Below are 9477 nucleotides of genomic sequence, written 5' to 3'. Positions count from 1 at the left end.
TACGGAAGTGATGTAAATGTTAATAAGGGAGATTAAACTTCAAAGTGTGTCCTACATACTTTTTTATTATTATTTTCAGATAGTCAGTTTTTGAACATTTACTAGTACACCCTTGCATATATGGCAGGGATGTCACAGATAGAGAAAATGTCCCATATATGCAAACACTCATAAACAACACTTTTTGTGTTAACAAAGAAGCAAAAGAAAGGATATTTACCCATTAATTATTGTTGAATAAATCACGGTTTATGAAATAATGGGGTATTATTGTGCTATAAAAATGAAAAATGGAAAAATTCTATGAATTGGTACAGAATGAAGAATCAGAAAAACATCAGAACCAGAGGCAGAATCACAGAACAGCTTCCTATCCTGGGGTCTATCTAGAGCAGCATCCTTCACCATTGCTGAGATGTTGATGCCCAAGAAGAAGTGAATTGCCATCTATGAAATACTTTTTAAAGAGGGAGTAATGGTAGCCAAGAAGGATGTCCACATGGCAAATCACCCTGAGCTGTCAGACGAGAATGTGTCCAGTATCCATATCATGAAGACCATATGGTCTCTAAAGTCTCATGACTATGTTAAGGAGCAATTCATGAGGCATTTCTACTGGTACTTCACCAATAAGGTCATTCATTACCTCTGAGGTTACCTTCATACGCCCCCTGAGATTGTGACTGCCAAGCTCCACAGAAGTTATCCTGAGATAAGAAGGCCAAAACCCAAATGTCTGAGCGACCTGACCAGCTTACTCTGGATGAAGCTGTCAGAGACACATACAGGTGATGTCCTGCTCCCCCTGGTGCTGACAAGACGGTGGAGGCTAAGGCTGGGGCTGGATCACCAATAGAATTTCATTTTAGAGGCGGATTTGGTCATGGGCATGGTCAATCTCATCAGTAAAAACTGTACAGTTATGTTTCAGACTGAATAAATTTTTTGGGGGAAAAAAGAATCATGGAACAAAGATCATAGTGACCACAATAATTTAAAGGAAAATAATATTCAAAAGTATAGGGACTGGTAAAATGAAGTTAAAGAATTAGGACCAATGGGAGAAACCATGAGAAAGAAGAAATTAAAAATAGCTTCAATAACATTTTTTAAGTAACAATATAACTGGTCTATAAACTGAGAGAATTGATGTGATCAAGAGAAATAACACTCTTTCTCCTTGGAAACTCCTGTGAGAGTTGATTCTAAATGAGATGTCATTGAAGTATCAATAGCTCAAACAGGATATGTTTCTCACTATTCCTTGTGCTGTGGAATGGGGATTATCCAGATCATATCACCTACCACTGACAGGGCAATTCGCTCTCCCCTCTTTCATCTTCTGGTCTAAACTATGACTTGAGCAACCTAGGTTCTAGTATTAATTTTATAAATAAGAAACAGTGTGCACTAGATAGACAATACTTCTCTCATAGGCAGAGTTGGTAACTGCATTTGTGGTGGAATTTGAGGGATATCTAAAAGTCTCTCTGTAAATATCTCTGTTGTCTAATGATGCCTTAAATTCCACCCTCCCAATATTAATAACACCTCCTTTGATTTAAGGAAGAGATTCTTTACAATTATTTGTGTATCATCAACCCCTTTGGCAGTCTGGCGAAATCAATGGGTCGCTTGTCATAATAATGTTTTTAAATAATTGATAGAAATACCAGTTTTCAACTAGAGATTAACAAAAATAAAGATGTAATTTTTCCATCATCCAAGTTCTCAGAATTTTTGAAACCTATCCATGGGCCCTTAAGGGGTCTATTTACTAGCAGTTAAAAAACCCTGATAAAAGGAATTGAACCTAGATAGCAACCATTATGGGATTTTTTTTAAGGTACCTAGAATAGGACCACAGTAGTCAGGTTAGGATGATTTTGACTAGTTGAAGTAGAAGTTTGCATTAAGGAAAGAAATAAAAGAAACCCAGGTCATAAGCAATTACAGAAGATGGTGAAGGAGGCAAGAGTGTAAGAGTTCTAAAAGGAATGTGCATATTTTTAAAAGTATAATTATTTTAAACCACTTCTCCAAATCTGAAGCGTATATCAATTTACAGCAACAAGTATGTAGGTAATTTATAATATGTTGGTATAATCAATATTCTTAAATATAAGGAATAGAAATCAATACTAAAACACCTTTATGAAATGAGAAATGAAAAGAAAGTAGAACTAGTAAGACAGAGTATAGATTTACCAGGACCATATAAGAGAAAAAGTAAATGAGTATTAAAAATCTTGGAGCAATCATATTATTAAACTGAAATCTCTGATAAGAAAAGATGAAATTGGTAGGTGGGAGGTGAGAGCATAGTTTCTAGGAAGGAAATGAGAGGTCTCAGATCTGTCTTCAACCTAGACCCTTCCACCCAATCACCACTTCCTGCTTTGACCAGAGGAGAACCTTGGAAGCTTTAGAAGATCTGGTAAATTTTTGACTTTCCTCATGAGCATTCTAGCATTATACTCCATGACATCATTTTCTGGCATGATTGTCTATATTAGGAGCCAAGCATAAACTGGATAAAGATTTATGACTCTATAGAAAATCCATATGACTCTATAAAGGGATGTATGTAGCTCTATAAAGTGCATGATGCTTGATGGGAACTTCTTGAGTAGTCTACAATTGGGAGCAGAAGTGGTGAAAGAACTTCCAACCATTGAAAACTGTAAGTTACCCATTTGCCACTTGTATTTTCTAAACTTGAGTTCACTTTTTCTTGCACTCTGAAGGTACTTGTGGGAGAGACTATCATAGACTGCGGGTGGAGTGGGGGAGAGAAGAAGTGGGGCAGAAGGTACCAGTGGTTCTTCATATATCACCATAGCAAATATCCTATTAAAAACTTTACAAATAAGGAATATGAATGATTGATCAACAAAAATCTGATTAAAATTTGAGCAACTGAAAGATAGTTTATGCATTGACATTTCAATATATATATATAAATATATAAAGTTATAAAACAAATGTCAATGGTTATGTTGATTTCTGTATTAGGTTTCAATTCTTTTATTTTAAATATTTTATGTTTGTGATAAAAGTAAATGAATTAAATTTTACTAATATGTTGTATAAACACTAATGTATAATTGCATTTATTTTTAAAGTAGAATTCAGATCTAAAAGGGATTTCGAAGGTTGTTTAGTATGATCCTTTCATTTACAGATGGAAAAAGTGATCCCCAAAGAAGTTAATCCACTTTCTCAAGGACAAACTGTTAGGAGACTCAGATTTCAAATGCATTTTCTCTGATTTTAAATAGTGTTCTTCCCACCACATAACGCTGTCCTTGGGTTTGAACTAGATCATTTCTGAGGCTTCTTCCAGCTACAATTAATCAATTAGTCAGTAAACAACCAATAATCATATAATACATAATAGGCATTGTGCTAAGTGCAGGAGCACCAAGAAAGGTGAGAAACAGTCCCTGCCCTAAAGAATCTTACAATCTAAAGGGGGAAGGCAACACATGAACCTGAAAAGGGACAGGAGTGGGAAGGACAATAGGAATCAAGCTAAGGGTTTTAATGAAGTCCTACAGGAACCTGGTACAGGGGCTTCTTTTTTACACAGAGGATATAGAAGGAGGTCTCTTTTTACCTTCTGTTATTTTATAGTTTCAACATAATTCCTTAAGTAATAGAGAGGTAGCATGGAATAATAGAAAGCTGGTTCTGACACTGACTGGGTAACTTTGGGCATTCATGTCACTTAATATTTTAGTGTCTAGGTAGCTGTGGTTCTCTGTGACCATACATTACAGAGAAGAGGGAGAAATTACCTTGTTATGGGGTTCCACTAGACAAGTGCAATCACAAGTACAGTCCCTATCTATCATTTTTCCAGCAAACAATGTAATCATTTTAATATTTTATCATCCCTTCTTGCTCCAGTTCAATGATAATAAGCCAATAAGCAGTACTAAGGGGTAAGATGCAAATAAGCTTAGGGTAGCCTCAAACGAGATTATCAGCACTTAGTTAATTAAATATTTTATGCATAGGACAAAAGAGCTCTTCTTTATAAGATATATTCCTTTAAAAAAGGAATGGGAAAGGGGGGAAATTCCTTTTTAGAAAGAAAAATGCAATAATCCATGATTTTTGTGTTTGAAAAAAAATTTCGGTGTTAAAATATACTGAACAAGAAATGACATGTGTGACACCATAATTGATCAGTGCTCTATTAATCCTGGGAAGTGAATGACATCTAATGAATATTTGGCTCCATGGTCTTAGATTACCACAGGTATTTTTGTTCTAGAAAGACATAAAAGGTGTGTGAGATGTGATGTTAATATGAGGTTGCCAGTATTTAAGCAGCTGTGCCATTTCTATATAAAGGTGAGGTGGAGGAAATGGAGTTCACTGGAGTGTTGCTATTATGAGGTTGAGAGAAAAGTTCTTTATAAAAAGAAACTGGGATAGGAGTTTCATTTATTGGTGGAAGTTTGGGAGTAGTCTGTATTTGCTATTTTGACAGCTAGTGGTTTGTGTCAGGGTAAATCTTCTAGCATTGAATGGAGATCAGAGTACTGTTCCAAGGAGCACTGGAATGGTCTAGGGAGGTTTATGAGTAATTAGCAAGATTCTGAAGCCAGAGAAGAGAATTTACCACAGAATAAGTGGGATTGAGACCAAATCAGAAGAAATTTGAGATAGGATTAATGACAGTTTGTCAGTCACTATTCTACACAGGTAAATGCCAGGTAAACAATAAAATTTGCATTTATTGTTCCCGTATACATACTGAGGAAGAAATGGACTCTTTTCAGGAAGATATGAAGTAAAGTACTTGTGTTGGAGAGGCATTGGGCCATATTTGAAAGAGTTTTCGATTTTTATTAACAGGCCTTGCCCATGGTACTTACAGGTTATTTGACCACAAGTAAGTCCATGACTTTTTAAGTCTCAACATTCTCATCTTAAAATGGGGGTCTTAACATAGGAAGAGGCAGTGAAGGAAGCTTATTGCAACTTTCATTTTATATAATAGGATATTGTAGTACAGATAGATTTAAGTAACTTGCTGAAGGTAACACAGAAAGTGTCAGATACAGGATATAAAACCATATCCTTCTCTATTTGACATCTTCCACTTGCACGGAATCATGTGATCCCTTTGTTGTAAAGCTCAAATGCACTAATGCATGAGCATCATAATATAAGGAAAAATTATCTCTGATTTAAAGGTACAAGGCATAGATTCAATTCCCAGCCCTCTCAACTACTACCTGGGTGACCTGGAACAAGTCACTCAATATCTCTTGACCTTCATTTCTTCCTCTGAAAAATAAAGGCATTAGATTAGAATTAGGGGTGGGTAACCTGCAGACTCCAGACCTGTGAACCTCTAGGTCCTCAAGTATGGCACTTTGACTGAATCCAAACTTCACAGAACACATCCCCTTAATAAAAGGCTTTATTCTATAAAACTTGGAGTCAGTCAAAAAGTCAGACCCAAGGACCTAGAAGGTCACATGGGTCCTCTAGGCCTCAAGTTCTTTACCCCTGGAGTAGCTGAACTCTATGGTCCCTTCCATTTCTGAATCTATGATTTGGAGGAAGTAACCTCCAACCTAAATTCAATTATCTCTTTTAAATTTTATTCAGTTCAATTTTCTAACCTATCTAGAACATTTAAATTACTGAGTATCTCAGCCAACATGTTAGTGATGCCTTTTAGCTCTAAATTATTTTCTAATGTGATATATTATACAAACCTCAATTCAAATAATTAATAAACACAGGAAACAGGTGAGGTCTTAGGTAAACTGGGGTTTACTGACTAGATTTTTTTTTCTCAAAGACAAAGCCTTAAATCTAATTCACTCTGGATCTCATTGATTGGACAACAGATACTACCCAAGCACCAATTAATGATCATTTTTTTCTGTCCTCCTGACTCAGAGTGACTGTAAATGGTAATTCTTTCTCTTTTGGCCAGCAACCCTAAGGGTCTTTCCCTCCCAGTTTGATTTCTTTTTAATTAAAGGAGCCATGCCTTGACCCACTTCTTTTATTTAAATTATTTGTTTTCAGTTTTCAATAAGCACTTCCACAAGTTTGAATTTTCTCCCCCTCCCTCCTCAAGATGGAATGCAATCTTATATGGGTTCTACACATACATTCTTATTAAACACATTTTCACATTAGTAATGTTGCATATAAGAATTAAAATGAATGAGAGAAACTATGAAAAAAATCAAAACAAAACATAATACAAGAGAAAATAGTCTGTTTCATTCTGCATTCCAAACCAATAGTTCTTTCTCTGGATGTGGATAATATTTTGCATTGTAAGTCCTTTGGAAATATTTTAGGGCATTGAATTGCTATGTAGAACTAAGTCTATCAGAAACAGTACACAAACACTGTGACTCTTACTACTTATAAAGTTCTACTGGTTCTGCTCACTTCACTCAGCATCAGTTCATGTAAGTCTTTCTAGGTTTTTCTGAAGTCCACCTGTTCATCATTTCTTATAGTACAATAATATTCCATTACATTCATATGTCACAACTTGTTCAGCCATTCTCCAATAGATGGTCATTCCCTCAGGTTCCAGTTCTTGACCACCACAAAAAGAGCTGCTACAAATATTTTTGTACATGAGGGTTCTTTTCCCATTTTTATGATCTCTTTGGTATACAGCCGTAGAAATGCTATTGCTGGGTCTAGGTATGCACATTTTTATAGCCCTCTGGGCATAGTTTCAAATTGCTCTCCATAATGCTAGGATTCGCTCACAGTTCCACCAGCAATTAATTAATGTTCCAACACTCCCACATCTTCTCCAACATGTATCATTTTCTTGTTTTGTCATTTTAGCCAATCTGATAGGTTTGATGTGCTACCTCAGAGTGGTTTTGATTTGCATCTCTGTAATCAATAGTGATTTAGAGCATCTTTTCATATGGCTATAGAAAACTTTAATTTCTTCCTCTGAAAACTACGTCTTCATATCATTTGACCATTTATCAGTTGGGGAATGACTTGTATTCTTGCAAATTTGACTCAATTCTCTCTATATTATAGAAATGAGGTCTTTTTCAGACACTTTACAAAATTTTTCCCAATTTTTTGCTTCCATCCTAATCTTAGTTGCTTTGGCTTTGTTTGTGCAAAAACTTTTCAAATTAATGTAATTAAATTATCCCTTTCATAATCTTCTCTATTTCTTGTTTGGCCATAAATTCCTCCATTCTTCATAAATCTGACAAACTGTTTCTTGTACCACTAATTTTTTTGTAGTACCAATCTTTATACCTAGATCATGTATCATTTGAACTTTATTTTGGCATATGGTGTTTTGCCAGTTACTGTCACACTGTTTTCCAATTTTCTCAGAAGTTTTGTTAAACAGTGACTTCTTGTCCTAGAAGCCGGGGTCCTTGGGTTAATCAAATAGTAGACTACTATAATCATTTACTACTGTATCTTGTATACCTACCCTAATCCACTTATCTACCCCTTTATTTATTAGCCAGAACCAAGTGGTTTTCAAGAGTGCTGCTTTATAATGCAATTTAAGATCTGGTAGGGCTAGGCCACCTTCCCTAGCATTTCTTTTCATTAATTCTCTTGATATTCTGAATATTTTGTTCTACCAGTTGAATTCTGACAATATTTTTTCTAGCTTTGTAAAATAATTTCAGATATTTTGATCAGTATGGCACAGAATAATTAAACTAATTCAGGTAGAATTGTTATTTTTTTTTACCTCGATTTACTTCTTAAAAAGGGCTATTCATTGAAGGAGTGTTGTTGCTCTCAGAGTGAGAACTTGAAAAGACCACAGCTTAGAATGGCCAAAATCTCCCACTGCATTCCAGGCCATCTCCAGTCTTCCTGGTCAATATCTAGGCATTGAACTCAGATGACTCTGGAGGAGAAAGTGAGGATAAAGACACTGCACAGACCTTCCTTACTCAAATCAACATCAGGCCTATTTCTTATTGAGATGTATCTCACTCAAAGGAAGAATCTCATAATAGTTTAGCTTAAAATGTCCAGGGTTAGGGAGGAGCCAGGATGGCGGAGTGGAAAGACACACATATGCTAGTTCTGAACCCACAGCCCATAAAATATCTGTAAAGAAGAACTCCCAACAAATTCTGGAGCAGCAGAAGCCACAGAACAACAGAAGGGACGAGATTTCTGCTCCAGAGAGACCTGAAAGCCTGACGTGAAAGGTCCATCACACACTGGACCTGGAGCAGAGCCCAGCCCTGCCTTGGCCACATGGCACCAAGAGGAGCAGAACTGACCAGGCTTCAGGGACAGAATCTCCAGCAACTGTGCAGGTCCCTCCACCCACAGGTGACAAGGGTCAGTGAGAGGGTTTCTTTGGCTGGTCAAGAGGGGAGTGGGGTGTCCTCATAACTCAGGCCCCCTCGGGAGGCAGCAGTGGGGGTGGCAGCAGAGAGGGGCTCCCAGAGCAGCCAGGAGCTTGGATCCATTGTTGAAGGTCTCAGCATAAACCCCTTGAGGGAACTGAGTCCCGTGTGGCAGCCCTGCCCCAACCTGAGCACCTGAACTTAATCTCATACTGAATAGCAGCCCCACCCCCACCCAAATCCCTGAGGCTGGGGAGGAGCATTTGAATCTCAGACCCCAAGAGCTGGCTGGGCAGATCTGGATGCGTGATGGGTGTGGAAAGAAAACTCAGAAGTCAAGTCACTGGCTGGGAAAATGTCCAGAAAAGGGAAAAAAAATAAGACCGTAGAAGGTTACTTTCTTGGTGAACAGATAATTCCTCCCTTCCTTTCTGATGAGGAAGAACAATGCTTACCATCAGGGAAAGACACAGAAGTCAAGGCTTCTGTATCCCACACATCCAAAATAAATATACCATGAGCTCAGGCCAAGGAAGAGCTCAAAAAGGATTTTGAAAATGAAGTAAGAGAGGTGGAGGAAAAACTGGGAAGAGAAATGAGCAAGATGAAAGAAAAGCAAGAAAAGCACGTCAACACCTTGGTAAAGGAGACCTAAAAAAATGCTGAAGAAAATAACACCTTGAAAAATAGGCTAACTCAATTGGCAAAAGAGATTCAAAAAGCCAATGAGGAGAAGAATGCTTTCAAAAGCAGAATTAGTCAAATGGAAAAGGAGGTCCAAAAGCTCACTGAAGAAAATAGTTCTTTCAAAATTAGAATGGAACAGATGGAGGCTAATGACTTTATGAGAAACCAAGAAATCACAAAACAAAACCAAAAGAATGAAAAAATGGAAGATCATGTGAAATATCTCATTGGAAAAACAACTAACCTGGAGAATAGATCTAGGAGAGACAACTTAAAAATTATGGGACTACCTGAAAGCCATGATCAAAAAAAGAGCCTAGACATCATCTTTCATGAAATTATCAAGGACGACTGCCCTGAGATTCTAGAACCACAGGGCAAAATAAGTACTCAAGGAATCCACTGATTACTGCCTGAAAGAGATCCCAAAAGA

General features: G+C 37.0%; 1 pseudogene; it reads left to right on the top strand.

Annotated features, from left to right (window-relative positions):
- Positions 1-415: 415 nt before the first annotated feature.
- LOC140509125 (small ribosomal subunit protein eS10-like) lies at positions 416-909 on the top strand (annotated as a pseudogene).
- The last annotated feature ends 8568 nt before the right edge of the window (positions 910-9477 follow it).

The sequence above is a fragment of the Notamacropus eugenii genome, chromosome 5 (assembly GCF_028372415.1).
Source record: "Notamacropus eugenii isolate mMacEug1 chromosome 5, mMacEug1.pri_v2, whole genome shotgun sequence".
NCBI classification, from domain to species: domain Eukaryota; kingdom Metazoa; phylum Chordata; class Mammalia; order Diprotodontia; family Macropodidae; genus Notamacropus; species Notamacropus eugenii.
This window is presented reverse-complemented; position numbering and strand designations above follow the sequence as displayed.